Source organism: Bactrocera neohumeralis, unplaced genomic scaffold, assembly GCF_024586455.1.
Source record: "Bactrocera neohumeralis isolate Rockhampton unplaced genomic scaffold, APGP_CSIRO_Bneo_wtdbg2-racon-allhic-juicebox.fasta_v2 cluster11, whole genome shotgun sequence".
Taxonomy (NCBI): Eukaryota; Metazoa; Arthropoda; class Insecta; order Diptera; family Tephritidae; genus Bactrocera; species Bactrocera neohumeralis.
The window spans coordinates 17,901,427-17,919,324 of NW_026089624.1; the positions used below are offsets into that span (position 1 = coordinate 17,901,427).

Sequence of the window (17,898 nt, forward strand, 5' to 3'; positions counted from 1 at the left end):
CCACTTTATCCAAAATTCTATCAATATTTAGCAAAGGGCAGTTAGTTGGTTAAGTCGCCTATAGTCAACCACTCTATATTTTAGAATATTTGAACCATCCGTTTTCTTTGGTACAATTAAAACAGGTGAGCTATACCTGCTCCTACTTTTTCGGATTATTCCCTGACTTTCTAACTCATACATTTCCTTTCTTACCTCTTCCTCGTGTTTTGGAGGTAGTCTTTAGATTCTTGAATTTATTTGCAGGCCGGTTGTGGTCTTAATCTCGTGTACCACACAGATTACCGCCCTCTTTGTAAAATAATTTGTAGAATCGGTTTAATAGAATTTCAATCTTGCTTTTTTCATCTGATTTTAGATGATCAAGTGCAATATTTTTTTGTTCACTCACTTCCAATGGATAAACCTGTTCCTGAATAGTTTTCATATGGAAAGGAATCATTGTTCCATTTTTCAAAGTTATATTCATTTTCTCCATATCAATAATTTAAAAAATGTTGAAAATAAAATCCGAATAATAAATTCCTAATAACAATTTATAAGGCTTGTCGAAATCTAACAATAGCCATCAAATCATAGAATTTTTTTTCATAATTAAATTCCGCAGGGCATGAACTTTTTACTTTAATGTTTGGTTTCTCAATATTGCCATTTAATGTACTTATAACCATACTCTCTCGCTCTAAAAAGGGTAAATTAAAAATTTCAAAGCTCTTTTTTTCATTACACTAATAGTGGAACCTGGATCTATTAAAGTGCACCACTTTTTCCCAAGCAGTGTTACCACTATAACTATATCATAATATCCCGAGGCTAATTGGTAAAAAAAAAACCGTCATTAACGTTTACTTCTTCCGGTTCTTCAACCCGACTCATAGTATCTACTTCCATGGGAGTAGGCCTATTGAAATTCCACTGTTATTGTTAGTCCAAGTATCCCTAGAGTATTGACTATAAATATTATTGGTATTTTGTAGTCTGTTATTATGTTGACCCGATCCATTTGTTTGACCTTGTATGTGTTATTAGTTCTATTATTTTGTTGCTGACTTACAGAATTATTTTTAAGTATGTATGTATTGGCCTGTAATTTTGTTGATTGTTAAAACTATTAGCATATCTAGGCCTAAAACTTTGTTGGCCTGTAAAATTATTTATATTACTTGGTACATTGTTTTGTGACCTATAATCTTGATTTTTTCTTTGGAACCCATTGACATCTAAATTATTGGGTTTTTTAAATGAAGGATTTAAATTACCTTCGTCTAACCCTATGAAGCTTTATATAATCCCTGATAACAGAGTCAGTGAAATTGAGTTACTTTTTGCATAAGTACAAGTCCCTGATATGATTTGCTTAATACGTTGAATAAGCATTCCTGAAAAAATTTCCTTCAATGAATGTTGGCAATTAACCGGTATCACCCTCAAACGAATTCACATATTTATATCGTTTTTCAATACGTTGCCTTATTGACCTCTGGTTATGTATTGGATTTAATTCTAACAATTGTGTAATTGCTACTATACAATTTTCTAAATTCCTATTATTATGAGCCATTTTATTTAAATTGATTTATTTTTCTTTTTCGAGAACTTTTGTTTTATTAATATATAATTAATTTCACTTATTTTCACGTTTTTGTTTTGCGTTTTTTTTTTTTATCACTTTCTTTTTACATTTAGAACTAGGAGTACAAGATCTATCAAAGGCTTGCTCCTACAATTATGTAGTCACTGGGAATTCAAGATTTACTCCACTTTCTACAATTTTAGAATTACTGGGTTTTGGTCTTTGTTGACCAAATACATATACATACATATATAATATAAAATTATGTTTCAATATTTTAATCTTACATTACTTCTCTGCATCTTCTCGGAAGCCGCTGCTGCTGTTGCTGCAGTTGTTGTTCTTGTTTTTGTTTTTACTTACAGTACTACTACGATAAAGACAAAAATGCATCTCAAGCCGCCATAAAATTTGTGAAGTTTATGGACCCGATACAGTTTCCATTTCCACCGCACAACGATGGTCTCAACATTTTCGTTCTGGTGTAGAGGTGGTCGAAGATGCGCCACGCTCCGGAAGGCCTGTCGTCGAAAATTGCGATAAAATCGCTGAATTGGTCGAAAAAGACCGGCATAGTAGCAGCCGTAGCATCGGTCAAGAGCTGGGCATGAGTCATCAAAAATGCATTTCAATTTCAATAAAAATACCGCAAGACTTTTTTGACAACCATTATTTTTATAAATATTTGTAATTTATTTCGCTGCTTTCATTTGTGGTCTCCTTTTTCTTAACTTTTGCTTCTGCTCTTGTTGCATACATTTTACTACGCTCATTCAGTATTGAGTTTCGTTAATAAATTGTTATTATTATATTTTTATTTTGTGTATAACTGCAGTTTTTGTTGTTGTTAGCCGGTCCGCTTCGACTGCGCCAGTTATATTTTCTACCTATATTCTCCAAAATGACTGCACTCAAAAATGTTACTACAACTACTTTATTGAATAAAACTTAAAACTCACTTAAGCTACGTGTTATTTTTAAACATTTCTTAAAGATGCTGACTCGTGACATTCCGTCACGTTCAGATTTTTATCCATGTCTCTGTGGCATGGATGGTTTTAAATTACAATTCCCAGGGAAGTCATACAAAACTGGAGCTTTTACCGCAGAATGAACATTTTGTTTCATCATCGTCACCGTATTTATACAGATATTGTCGGAAGCATCTGTGTTCAGTCAGCAAATGCGTCAGCTAATAATGAGTCTCGCCGTGTTTGCTCCACCCATTCTTGGATGTTTCTGATTAGTGTGTACGTCCACCTTCCTTTTACTGCCACGTCCCAACGCCTCTGCCAATCCAAATATGCTTTTCTGTCTTTCTGTTTTCCGTTCTCCCGTTGTAAGGGGACTTCCAATACCTCTGGATTTCTTATATATTCTTTTGAGTTCCAGTGTCATTGTGTCAGGGCATACCCGCGATGACCCCATATGCCTCGTGAGAGACCGTGCGGAATCCTCTGCTCGTAAGCTACAGACATTTGTGCCGCAAGAAAAGCATCTTTCTTTGATTTTACAAAACTTCATCGATTTACCTCCCGTAGTTCATGAGAAAATAATTTTATAGTGCACTAAACTTCAATCTTCAATAACTTTAACAAAAAAAAATATTTTTGACGAAATTTGGGATATGCATCTGGTCCCCTCCTAGTAAACTGCTAATTTTCAAAATCGGTAATTTTGCGAAATTTCCCTGGATCACATGACGTGATTTAACCCAGCAGCTAATTGCTCGTCTGCAAATGCTGTACAAAAAGATATTCTTTTTGTTGTTCAAAGTGTTCACTAGGGTGGGTCGATTCCGGACTTTTTTCGATTCGGGATTTGTAATAGTGCGGAAACGTTGCCTTAGTACTTCCTGATTCCAATGCAACTTTTTGTTTTGAGATCGGATTGCATCTTCAACCCCGGCCTTGAAATTTCGGAAATTCGCCTAAAATCGTGAAATTGTCTACCTAGCGCCTGAAATACGCATCTCATGGCACAATGTATAAAATAAAAGTTATTTGTCACGTCATTTGCTACCGAAATGGTATACATGATCATGGCCGTAGGACGAACCGTTCCCGAGATACGAGCGAAAAGGCGGCGCGCCACAGCGCAAGGTAAAAATTTTGCAGCTCTCAGCTAACCTGTATTGGTCACCCAGAACCCACCGCGTGGAGGTGGCTGCTCTTCGGGTTCCTCCCAAGCCCAACCCAACCAACCAACCATATGTCAGGCTGGTTTTAGTCTGAATCTGTGTCAAATTTATTGATAAAATCAGATTTCGTACTAAACTTTGGCATTTGTTGCCTAGATTTCAGTGTAAAGCGTATAAAACGATCACGAGATTGGGGGCCAATAAGATGCCTATGTCACCAGTTTGGCGGTTTTCTCGACTGCCACGGTGTGAGAGGGGAATTCACTAAATTTCCATACCTCTGCAGTGTCTCCCGACAGCCCTTTTATGAGTTCTTCGTTAGAAACTGAACAAAGAACTGGTGGAACAGTCAAGGTAATAGTCTTCCAGTTAATCATATCGTAATAATTATTAGCTTTGAAATTCAGCTTTGGCACTTTATTACATCTAACCCTTCCATTTACAGTGTCAGACTCTGCTTCTCTGGCTGCCAGAAGACGGTCAAGGGCCAACTTTCTGACTTCTATCCGTTCGTCAGTCATCATACTAAGGATAATGTTTTCTGGAAGAGCAAAGAAAGCATTCTGTTGAATGGATGAATCGACAACCTTGCGCAGTTTAGCAGGTAAGTATCTCGACCTTTGAATTGCAGCATAGAGATGGCGCGAGCCAGTTTTGATTGAACTGTTGAATCTTATTGAGAACCACAAAGGTGAGTAAACTGTAAGTATGTACTTGACCAAAATCTTAATTTTCTTTGTTGGTTTGTCAGTAGAAATGTATAATCTCAGAATTCTATTTGCACAGGTGAGCCAGCGAGATTTGCACATGTTACCTGGATGCATCGACGCTAAATCTGAGGAACATTGACCGGAAATAACAGCTTCTGATATTTTATAGAGATAAGCTTGGTCTGTGCTAAGTTGGGTGGATTAATAACCTCAGAAGGTAATTGGCAGGATGGAAAACTTTCAAACTTGACAACAGGCAACTTTTCACAATCAGGGAGCAGTTTATCTATGTCGCCAGAGAATGTATTTGGACTCTTTGAGACACCATCTATGTGTTCGAAAAGAGCACGAAATGCAAGTTCGTTGGAATGTAGAAGACAAACAGCCCACTGTAATGGCCTACCTATTCTTTCTTCTAGTTTCCGAATGATTCCACCTTTCCAACCTGTGTTCGTGTTGGTGCCATCAGCACCGACAACTTCTAGATGTTCCACATCAACTGAATTGTCTTGAAAATGTTGCCGTATTGCTTGCGTCTCATCCTCAGCTGACCCGGAAGGAGAGGTGACGTGGCCAAAGTAATGACAACCAGGTTCCGCTATAAGAGAAATATGTTCCTCTTTGACAGTGTCGCGGTAGTACTTTTCACCTTCGCTGACTTGTGTAAGTGTATTGTCTTTGCGGCCTTCAAAATACAGCCCATATACAGAGTCAATACTTTCGGTGTTTTGGAGCTTAACTCCAATACTTTTTTTGCCCGACTAATCTTGCATTTGTCAGTGACAAAGCTAGCCTGATCCTTTGTTATCAAACCTGCTTTTTTGGCATCCAGAAAAGCAGATGAAACAATCAAGGCCGCTGCTCTATCACTTACTCCAAATCTTTGGGCAGCTAAAGCAGTGTGTTCTACTACTAGTGTGTTTTGTTTGGTTTTAGAGGATGGAAGAGAAAATTCATCATCAGCATCGTTTTTGGAAGAATCCATGTGCATCGCACCTACATTGTTGTCGTCTGTATGAGAGTCTGGCTGATCTGAATGGTCACGTGTTCTAGCTGATACTTTTCTGGTAAGCGTTGATGTTGAATGACGTTTTGAAAGCTCTTCTTTACGTTCATTTTTCTTTGTAATTGACATGAACTAAAAAATGTACAACACTGGATTTCAGTGTTCATAGTTGTCAACCCTGACAGTTTGGAAAACGCAACTTCCTTCTGGATTACGCTACCGTCGAGTACAGACGTGCTTTTATATTCGGTATTGTATAATACTTTATTTTAATACAAATGCAATTATAATGAATTATAATTAAATAAATACAAACGCAACATTTATTGGCGACGAGGATTTAATTCATCATCTGACCATTTTAAATGAAAAATCAAAGTGTCGCAATGTAAAATCTTCAAAATGACAAACGACAGCCTTATGCTAGAGCTAGTACAGCAGCAACAAAGATTCGCAGCATCGTTGCTCGAACAGCAGAAACAGTGGATGCAGTCAACTCAGAAGTCCATGTTGAACGCGTAAAAGAAGCAACAGTGGTTCCACCGTTCCACGCATTTAATAAAAACCATCAGAATTGGGAATCCTACCTGGAACAACTTTCACAACATTTTATGGCCTATTCGGTAAGCACTCCAGACAAGCAAAAATCGTTTTTTCTATCATGGATCGGTATGGAATTGTTCGAACTTTTAAAGAATTTATTCGGCGTTGCAACCCTGCAATCGCAAACATACACTCAGTTGACAGACAAATTAACGGAACATTTCCAGTCGAAACGTCATGTAGTCGCAGCTCGTTATGAATTTTTTAAGCGAGAAATGAAGCATACGCAAACGCACCGTGAATGGGTTGCCGAACTTCGTGGAATTGCAAGGGAATGTAAATTTAATTGTTCCGCCACGAACTGTTCCGCAAACTTTGTAGATGAATTAATTCGCGATCAAATCATACTTAACACACCATACGATCAAGTCTGCGCAGCCGCTCTTCAAAAATTACAACCATCACTAGAAGACGTACTCTTAATAGCTGAAACATACGAGACAACAACAAAAACAGTAGCAACTATCAAAGAAAATACGAGTTCATCCACCATGCAGGTGAACACAATGCAAACACGCAAAAATTGGAAAAAACAACAAAAGATGTAATGAAAAGAGAACAGAACATAAATTTTAACGTAAAGAAACAAGTGAAATTGAAGTCATGTGCAGGTTGTGGCATTTCGCACAATAGGGAACGATGTAAATTTCGTAAAGCGATATGTAATAAATGTGCCAAAAAAGGACACATTGCTGCAGCTTGTATGTCAAATCAGAGCAAAAGTATTATAAAAAGCACAACGATTCCAGATCGAAAATGGAATCAAAACAAACAAGAAAATGAACAATATGTTAGTACCTTGGATGCAGTGAATATTGCAAATGGCATAATAGAAGATGAAGCAAATAAAAAATGTATCAATTTAGAAATCTTTAACAATGTAATACAGTTTCAATTAGATGCGGGCGCAACCGTTTCAATAATCAATTTAAAGACGTAAAACATATTGAATAGACCGAAATTAGAAAAGTGTACAAAGACATTATATGCATTTGGACAGCAGCCTATTCCAATATTAGGTGAATTGCACACTAAAGCAAAGTGTGGAAATAAGCAAAAGCGCATTGCTGTAATAGTTGCAAATATAGAAAACGCTAACAATCTATTTGGGCTAGATTTATTCAAGGAATTCGGTTTTGAAATTACGCAAATTGATAACGTAGTTGATAAAGGCGAATATATCAAACAAATTGAAGATTTATGCAATAAATATGAAACAGTATTTGACAACACAATTGCTGGCGTTATAAAAAATTTTAAAGCAAGTATACGTATGCAGACCACTGCCATACCAAAATTGTATAAAAGCAGGCAAATACCGTTCGCGCAAATGTCAAAATTCTGTGAGGAAGCAGATAGGCTTATTAATACCGGAATTTGGAAACCAGTAAAATTTAGTAACTGGGAGTCACCAATCGTCTTAGCACCAAAACCAGATGGGTCGGTAAGAATATGCGGTGATTTTAAAGTAACAATTAATTCACAATTACAAATTGAGCAATATCCATTGCCAACACGAGAGTCGCTATTACATACAATACGACACGGTACACATTTTTCGAAATTAGATTTAAAAGATGCTTATTTACAGATGGAGTTGGATGAAGATTCCAAACAAGTAATGGTAGTCAATACACCTTTAGGATTGTTCCAGTATCAACGACTTCCATATGGTATTGCCAGCGCACCCGCAATTTTTCAGCGTTATCTTGAACAACTTCTCAATGGTATATAAGGATGTGGAAATTATTTGGATGACATTATTATAACCGCACCGTCATTGCAAGAACATGTAAAACGAGTAGAGCAAGTAATCAAAATTCTCCAAGACAACGGTATCAAGTGCAAAAAGGAAAACTGTTTCTTTTTAAAGGAAGAAATTGAGTACTTGGGTAGAAGAGTAAGCGCTAAGGGAATCCTTCCAGACTATTCAGGCATTCAAGCAGTTAAGCAACTGAAACCACCTATGAATATAACGCAACTAGAAGCTTTTATAGGTAAAGTGAATTGCTATTGCAATTTTATTCCAAATTTTTCTCAGTTAGCCGCTCCACTAAATAAGCTACGCCGCACTAAGGGGTATTTGATGCAAAAAACCGGTCAAAAGTGGTTTTACTAAACTTTGCCAAATGGTATTTACGCCGCATGTTTTACTATTTACAATAACCGCTTCAACCTGCGCAACCCTCCCCCGCCCGCTTTTTACCTCGTTCTCGCCACGGATCCAGCCGGAACCCAATCATTGAGTGTAACGCGTGTCTCTGTTCTCGGCGTTCTCGATTATTTACATAATTTCCTTTGGTTGATACGGCTGCGTGTGGAGATTTACTTGGAAATTCTTTATTGAATATGGAAGTAAAGGTATGTACTTATGATTAAGACGTATAACAGTCAATTTATTTTTAAATTTAAGCATTTAAACTGATGTTGTTAGTTGCCTTTGCAAGAATGTAGTATTTTTACAAAAAAAGTATAACATTATTGTTTTTGTTTATTTGTCGGGATTTGTCGCGCCAGAATTCTGGTACGGAAATGTAATTTGGACTTTCTTCTATCCGAAACAGAAGTAAAATTGTCCCCCAACCCACCCCATTTTTATAGGTATTTTTTAAAGTGCACGGTGTAATTCTATACTGTTCAGATTTCTGAACAGTCATTATCGCTAACACATAAAAATACAGTTGTAATTATAAATATGTATGTACAAATATTTATTTATTTTTATTTATTTATAATAATTCATATAACAAAAAGAGTTTTATTATATAAATACATAAACGCAGCACTGGCTACGAGGCCTTCAGCTGTCTTGTAATTATAACTAGGTCAAAAATTCTAATTGCTAAGGGTTAGTAAAGATGTAATTTGCTTAAATATATTTTAACAAATCGTTGGTTTTTAAAAATCTATATACAATCATCACGTTTTTTTCTGAAGGTTCACTTAGTAGTTTTATGAGATCAATGTTGCCAGAGTTGTGGGCTGTTGGGTGAAGCATCGGACAGAGTGTGAGTAAGTGTTTGATAGTAGCGGTGTCCTCGCAAAGGGGGCAAATGGATGGGCTTTTACCCGATAGTAAGTGGGCGTGTGTTATGATAGTGTGTCCAATCCTTAATCGAGTATATGTCTTCATTGCGCTAGTTGGAACTGTTGACGAGTAGATTATACGGTTTCTGGCTGGGTTTGTGACCGCGTAGTGATGTTTAAATGTTTTCCATTCGCTTGCGTTTTTTTGATGCCTTTTGTGCTTAATAAGGTTAAGAATGTCTTGCTTGGATGAGACGTAGTATGTTAAGGCAGGAGTCCTGGCTACATTTTTCGCAGCGAGGTCTGCAAAGTGGTTGCCTGTAATACCCGCATGGCCAGGGATCCACATTACTTGGATTTTCTGAGGGGTACCAATGACCGCGTCTCTGATAACTTCTATTATGGGATTGCGATTGGAAGGAGACGTTATTGCAGACATACACGATTTGCTGTCTGTACAGATGAGGAACTTTCCTTTAGTCTTTTTTGCGTAATTAACTGCATGAAGGATAGCAGATCCTTCAGCAGTAAATACAGAGGCCGTTGAGGGAAGAAGCCAATTGCAAATAATTTCTCCTGTGGCAGTGACAATTGCTAACGAAGTGGAATCGGTTGACTTGGAGCCATCCGTAAACAATAACTTCCAGCCATTATTTGTGTAATTAGATTCCAGTTCAGCAAAGGTTTGTTGAAAGACTTCGTTTGGTGTGTTTTGCTTGGACAAAAACATAAGCTTATTCTGTAGTATTTTATCATTGATCAGACAGGGAGGATGTCGAGTGGTGAATTTGCGTGTTGCGTTACGTGAAATATTATTTTCTGCAGCGAAACTTAAGCATCTCGAAATAGCCGATTGTATTCTTGGAATTTTTCTTTTTTTCGTGGCATGCGTGATAGTTGTATTAAGTAATGGGTTGGTGTTCTCAGCCGTTTTCGCAAGAATTTGAAGCGAAGAATCTATAATTTTATTTTGAATAGTTGGTAAACCAGATTCAGCCATTATCGTTTTTATTGGCGAGGTTGGAAAGGCCCGGAGACTTCGCCGTATTGCGCAATGGTAAGGTGCATTTAAAAGGTTGATACTGCTTTTGGAGCAATTGCCATAGATGGGGAGCCCATAATCTATTCTTGAAGTTAGCAAAGCTCTGACAACATTGACTAGTGTGTTCGGATGAATAAATGAATGCTTAGACGAGAGATATTTAACAATATTTAATCGTGACATTAACGAGTTTCTGACATATTTACAGTGAGCATTAAAATTATAATTAGAGTCAAAAATTAATCCTAGTATTTTTAGCTGTGTTTTACATTCGATGTTAGTTTGGTTGTGGGTTAGTGAAATACCGTTGCATTTTTGCTTCCTACATACATGAAGGATACGTGTTTTGTCTAAGGAAAGTGAAGCACCAGACTCCAGTGACCAAGTCTCAATTCTGGCGAGTATATTAGTAAATAAGGATTGAGCTAAATTTACGTCAGAGACTTTTGTGTAGATTAAGACATCGTCAGCATAGATCTGGTGCTCAACTCCTTTGTAATTTTTTATCATTATACTAATATCATCGAAAGCAATGATAAAAAGGAGGGCTGAAAGAGGTGAGCCTTGCGGCGTACCATTAGAAAGCGGGAGTGTTGAAGAAAGAAAACCATTTACGTTGACTTTGAGTTTTCTGTTTGTGAGAAAGTTAGTAATAAAACGTATCATATTCTGGCCTATTTTCCATTTTCTTAGTTGTCGAATAATAATATGGGCTCCAATTTTGTCGAAAGCTCTGTGAAAGTCCAGAGATAGTACGGACACGTGGTTTTTGCTGGACAAAGCGTTAGTAATGAAGTAGTCTAGTTGGATTAAAGCATCTAACGTGCCTTGACCTTTTTTGTAGGCGACTTGATTCGGTGATATGAACTTGTTTCGCTGAGCATACCACATCAAGCGGTTAGCCACGATCTTTTCTAAAATTTTGCCCATACATGGAAGGAGGGAAATCGGCCTATAGTTAGCAAGTTCATCGGAGGATTTATGTGGTTTAAGTATTGGTATAACACAGGACGTTTTCCAAAATTGGGGGTAGACACCAGTATTGAAAATTTTGTTATAAAGCTTTACCAATCGGAGCTTGAGACTTTTTGGCATATGTCTGATAATTGGATAAGAAATTTTATCTTGCCCCGGGGACTTACCCTTAACAGTACATGCAACGAACTCGAATTCAGACAGTGAAATGCTGGTTTCTATTTGTTTAGCAAAAAAAGAAAGTGAGGAGACAGAGTAGGAAGTGTCGGACAGTGTGGTGGTTTTAGAGGTTTGAAACTGTGTGCTGAATGAAATATTTGAGCTTGTTTCAGAATAGTGGTTTGCAAATAACTCGGAAATATCGGATGGATTGGTTACCAAACCTGTTGGCCCCTTTACGCATTGAATGGTTAGATTTCTAGGCACTCCAGAAAGTTTTTTTAAAGCGTTCCATATTAACTTAGGACTAGACGAAGGATTTATTTTGCTTGTGAAATCCTGAAAACATTTACGCTTGGCCTGTTTCGCGGAACGACGGAAAAGAGCATTGGCTTTCCTGAAAGATATTAAGTTGACTAGTGAACGAGCGCGTTTGTATTCATACCAAGCTGTCTGTTTTTTTCCCGCAATTCAGCGATTTCTTTATTCCACCAAGGAACACTCTTTGAACTTGCTGTTGGCTTTGTATGAGGAATGCTAACATTCGCTGCTGAACGGATAATTTTTGTTAACCTCGCACTTTCTTGGTTAGGGTTGTCAGATATTGGGGTTTTATTGCCATTTATCTCGCAATGTGTCTGAAACTTCTCCCAATCAGCGTAATCAGTTTTGAATACCTTATTTATTTTGAGGTTTTTAGTTGTTGAACCTAGGTGCAATTTTAGTACAATGGGAAGTGATCGCTTCCATGCAGGTGATCGAGTATACTCCATTCGCACTCTGTGGCAAGTGTGTCGGTGCACATTGTAAGATCTACATGGGAAAAAGTGGAGTGAGTGGAAAAGTGTGTCGCGGATCCGTTATTCAAACATATTAAGTTAGAGGAAAGTAAAGCGTCTTCAATGCATTTGCCCCTCTTGTTGGCTATTGGAGAGCCCCATAGTGGACTCCATGCATTAAAATCACCAGCGAAAATTAAAGGAGTAGAAGCTTGGTTGATTAATTGCAGGATGTCTGTACTGGTAAAATGTTCATCTGGTGCAATATAGGTGCAGATAATGGTGATTTTTTTAACTAAGATAATTTCGATCGACATAGCCAGCAAGTTGGATTGAATGGCATTAATTTTGTGTGGAATATCTCTTCTTATGAGAATCGCAATACCTCTTTTACCTGTGCTAATATGTGGAAGATTGTGAAACATGCCAATGTACTGCTTAGGAGTAAAAGCAGACAAGTTGAAAGAGATGTGAGTTTCATTTAAGAGTATAATAGCTGGGGAATGATCTTGTATTAATAATTGAAGCTCATTGTAATTATTAGTGTAGCCGTTTAAATTCCATTGCAATAATGGAATCATAAGATTTATGTAGGAAAAAAAGAAAAAGGGAAACAGAAGAGAGCTAGAATATCAACTCGTATGAGCAGTCAGTTGAAGCTGAGTGTCACCAATTGAGTACTAGTTCAAAAGAGAGTAAAGGCTAAGCGTATTTATTCAGAGTCAATTTCTATTTGTTCAGTATGTTGAGTAGAGTATTTATTATCGTTGGAATTGCTTGTTGTTGGAAAGAGATTTTCGTGATTAGGTGGATTAGACTGCACGGTAGTGTTGGTAGTAGTGTTGTTGAAGTCAGTATATTTATTAAGCGAGTTTAAGGAGTTGTTTAAGTTGGAAATGAGAGAGGCTGTTGTTGGACTGAAAAGTTTGGGATTTAAGAAAGAGGCTTGTTGGGTACAGTTGTCGCTGATATTTTTAGCTGAATGTGAGACGTTGTTGTAGTCTGAACTGATCGATGCAGGCTTGTTGATGGAAATATGTTTGTTGTTGGCGTTTGATGAGTGATTTTTTCTAGTTAAAGAGTTTGTTGATGAGTTGGGAGCAGAGGTGACCTCTGCGTTTTGTTTTGATGTACTAGGCAAGTCGTTGTCGGCAATTCTATGATTATTTTTAGATTTTGTGAAATTGTTGATGGCTGAAATTTTTGTTGGTGTGTTGGATACAGAGGATACCTCTTTTGTAGGTTGAAGCACATGTGAAAAGCTAGCAGTGAGGGAAGGGAGGGAAGTATTTTCTCTATACTTTTTAAGGGCTTCGTGCATACTGCACTTTTCTAGTATCTTTATTTTTAAAATTTCTTTGGTTTGCATATACTTTGGACACTTATAGTCCGAAGAGCGATGCTCGCCAGAACAATTCGCACACATGACTCGGATGCAGTCATTATCGTGTGGAGAAGGGAAATTGCAAGTTTCACATGTTGGGGAACCCTTACAATGTTTTTGCGTATGACCCAATTTTTGGCATGACCTGCATCGCATTGGATTAGGCACGTATGGTCGCACAGAGGTCATCCTCCATGCGATGTTTATTTTGTTTGGAAGGGAATAAGTGTTGAATGATATTAGCATAACACCAGTAGGCTTTATAACACCTTCAACTTTGCGAGTGAACTTATAAACCGCGGAGACTTCGTAAGAACTGAGTCCTTCTATTATTTCGCTTTCAGGCACATCGTTTAAAAACGGTGCATAAATGGTGCCTTTGTTACAATTAAGATGTTGATGATAGCTAGCGCTAACAGCGCCAATGTTGAAAAGACATTTCGTTTTTATAAACTTTTCTGCTACTTGCTTATTTTTCACTAGCAGTAATAGGCTGCCGTCGCGTAATTCACTAATTTTGTTTATATCTTTGCTCACGGTAAGTAAGGCATTGTAAACACGAAAACAAGAAACCTTCGAAAGCGGTGTAGAATTCTCGTCGGATTTAATCACAATATACTTTGGATCTTCACTTTTTATTGGCGGTAAGTCAGGAAAAGCATCTTGCAGTTTTTGATACGATTTTTTACGTTTTGGTTGGGGACCTTGGGCCAGCGCAGCAAACCTGTTGTCCCCGAACTGGAAGCCCGCCGGGGGCATAGTGGAAAAGTTATAACACACTGATATAAGTACTGGATTTTGTTTCTCACTTAAAATAAGTATTAATCGCGTTACTTAAATAAGCAGACCGTAGTGCAAAAAAAAAAAAAAAAAAGAACACCAAAAGAGAGCTATATGAATAGCTATAAACTCAGAGAAAGACGCTAACTCAACTGCTCAGTACTAGGTTTAGGTAGGTTTAGTCGGTGACTGTATGTACAAATACTCATTTCAATCATCATTGTAACAAATATTCATTTCGGGTATTGTTTTATGCTACATAATATGGGTTGTTTTCAAGGTCACATGCACATTTGTATTCAATTACCTAAATGCACATCGATCCAAAAGGATCGGAAATGACCCTAAACTAACAATAGACAATTGTGTCTGCCCTTGAAAACACTTATGCTTAAGATATGTGTACATACTGTGGGCTCTATAAATAAAGGAGCTCTGGGCAACCAGAGCTGAGTACAATTTTATAGTCAAAACCTTTCACGTCGTTTTAATATTACATATACAAAATACAAATTTTCACAGATTCTGCAGCAATGTTGAAAAATATCACCCGAATGGAATTATACGTTATTATAAAGGAGTACAAAGGAAAAAAAATGAACGAAAAATTCACCTTTCTGGAAGATAGAATTGCTCAGTTGACGTCATGCCCAACAGAGGATAGAAATGTTTTGTCTCGTTCTTTGAGGCATTTCAAGACAGATTTAAAAAAAAAATGGTCAGCAGCTCGTAACACTGATGAGAGGTTCGTAAAAAATAACGAAGAATGGCTAAGAACAACATTAGAACTTCCTTCGTGGTTGGACAAGCCTGGTCGTCCAGTCAAAGAGTTTCGTGAATTAAGCGAAAGGAGTAAGCGGCGCAGAACTGTAGATTTACGGGCTCACGTACCTGTCGAGGAGTTGACTTTTGCTGCATGTGTAAGTCAGGGCACTTCCGGAAACATGCACACTTCAAAGATGATTAAGGAAATAACTTCAACACCTACGAGAGCCAAGAAGATCAGAAATATAATTTCATCTAAAAAAGACCACGTGGAAAAAAATATACTATAGAAGAAGCATTATCCTTATTCGTTGAAGGTAATTTCACAAGAAGTCAGTGGAATTTATTACAAGGCGGACGTAAAAATATCTATCCTTGCTACTCTTTGCTGCAAAAGGCAAAAAAAAGTGCTTACCCGGAGGAAGATAAAATAACGGTTACAGAGACTAGCTTTAATGTAGAACTTCAAGCTTTGTTGGATCATACGGCTTTGCGCCTCATCCAATATTTAAAAGAAGTCATAGATACATTAACTGACGCCGAGAAGCAGAGCCTTCTTTTGATATCAAAATGGAGGTGCGATGGATCACACCAAACTCCATTTAAGCAAAAATTTGAAAATCTTTCTGGTGACGATTCAAGTATATTTGTGAGCTCGATTGTTCCAGTGAGGTTGGTTGTTACCTTCAATGGTGAAACAACAAAAACCATTTGGCAAAACCCTACGCCTTCTTCGGTGAGATTCTGCAGGCCTATTAGAGCTCAATTTACTCACGAAACAAAAGATGTAACAAAACAAGAAATAGAATACATCGAAAATCAAGCCAGAAATCTGGAAGATACAAGAGACAGTGAAACATCAGCGCACATCAATCATAAAATATTACTGACAATGGTAGACGGGAAAGTTTGTAACGCTGCAACGGATACAACCTCTACTATGCGATGTTATGTATGCGGTCAGACTTCAAAAGATTTTAATAAATTAAAAAAAGGTGTCATAAATCAAGAGGCTTTAAAGTTTGGCCTCTCAGTACTCCACGCCCGAATACGGTTTTTTGAGTTGTTGTTGCACTTAGCATATAAAAAACCCATAAAGAATTGGCAAGCCCGTACAGCAGAAGACAAAAAGATTATTAAGGAAACAAAAGAGACAATACAAAAATGTTTTAAAGATGAAATGGGTCTACTGGTTGATGTTCCTAAACCTGGTTTTGGAAACAGTAATGACGGGAATACATCTAGGAGATTTTTCGAAAATGCAGAATGCTCTTCTCGCATCACCGGCATCAACATCGAAGTAATCAAAAGATTTAAAGTTATTCTTGAAATAATATCAAGTGGTCATGAGATTGATCCTCAAAAATTCGATGATTATGCCCAAGACACTTCAAAATTGTATGGAAATGTACGGTTGGTATCCAATGTCGCCAACTGTCCACAAAATCCTCATACACGGAGCGCAGGTGCTGCAAGAGGCAATTCTTCCAATTGGACAATTATCCGAGGAGGCAGCTGAGGCCCGAAATAAACATATCAGAAAATATCGGGTAGATTTTGCCCGAAAGTTTTCGAGGATCGAGTGTAACAGAGATGTTTTGAACAGACTGCTTTTAACATCCGATCCACTTATCAGCTGCAATCGTCCAAAGAATAAGAAGAAACTCATGCCATTTTCCGAGGAAGCAAAATCAATTTTAACTGCAGCAACACCTAATCTCAATAGGTCAGACGAGAATACTGTCGAGGAAGAGGATTCTGATGTAATCAGCGAAGTAAATTATCCTGAAACCGATTAATTTTTTTTAATTATATTATTTTATTTTCAGTTATTTTTTTTTCTATTCTAATCATGTATTTTTATTAATAAATGCTATATATTGATTCAATATTGTTTTTTATTATATTTAAAGATAATATAAGTCCCTAAATAATTATGACCGGTTTTTGCATCAAATACCCCTTAGTGCGCCGCAAAATGTACATTTTACATGGGGCTCAGAGCAGCAACAAGCTTTTAAAGATCTTAAATTACATATAATTAATGCTACGCAGTTGGCACATTTCAATGAACAATTACCAATTACGCTAGCAACCGACGCCTCATTTTTTGGCATTGGCCCCGTTCTTTCGCATATTTATCCTGACGGATGTGAACGTTCAATAGCATTTGCATCTAAAACTATGGATAAGCATCAACTTAAATATAGTCAAATTGAAAAAGAAGGTTTAGCAATAGTGTTCGGAGTTAAGAAGTTCCACCAATACTTATATGGGAGAAAGTTTTCGCTAGTCACAGACCATAAATCTCTCATAAATATTTTTAATCCAAGCAAGCATCTACCGCAAATTACGTATTCAGCGTTGGGCAATCATACTTTTGGCATATCAATTCGATATCAAGCATCGTAATACACACGCACATGGTAATGCGGATGCACTCTCTCGTTTACCTGTAAGTACCGATATTCAATTTGATACATCGGAAGCATGCTACAATGTTACACGCATACAATTACCAATAAATGCTGATATTATTCGTAAGCACACAGAACGAGACGAAATACTACGTAAAGTTAAACATTTTGTTAAATCAGGTTGGCCTACAGAACTATCGCCAGGTGATAACGAAATTAGACCATATTTTCATTGGAGATTAGCTTTAACTTTTCACGAAAATCTTCTCTGCTTACACGCAAACATAAAACGTATTGTTATTCCAAAATCATTACAGCAAAATATTCTAAACCTCTTACATGATGGACATTGGGAACCGTAAGACTGGAAGCAATTAGCACGACATCACGTTTGGTAGGCAAACATCGATGACGACATAGCCAAAGTGACACGTCATTGTGAAATTTTGTAAAGTTGGCAATCCAGCACCTACACTTCAATACCTTAGTTGGCCAGAAGCAAAAACACCATGGGAACGCATTCATATCGACTGCTGGC

At 37.3% G+C, this 17,898-nt stretch overlaps 1 protein-coding gene across 1 annotated transcript in view; it reads left to right on the plus strand.

The window, feature by feature from the left end:
- The first annotated feature begins 210 nt into the window (after positions 1-210).
- Positions 211-17,898, plus strand: part of LOC126766086 (uncharacterized) — a 271,698-nt gene continuing 254,010 nt past the window's right edge. Inside the window, exon 1 of the mRNA XM_050483813.1 lies at positions 211-215. The gene's annotated coding sequence lies outside the window, so the exon portion shown is untranslated. The remainder of the gene's footprint in view (positions 216-17,898) is intronic.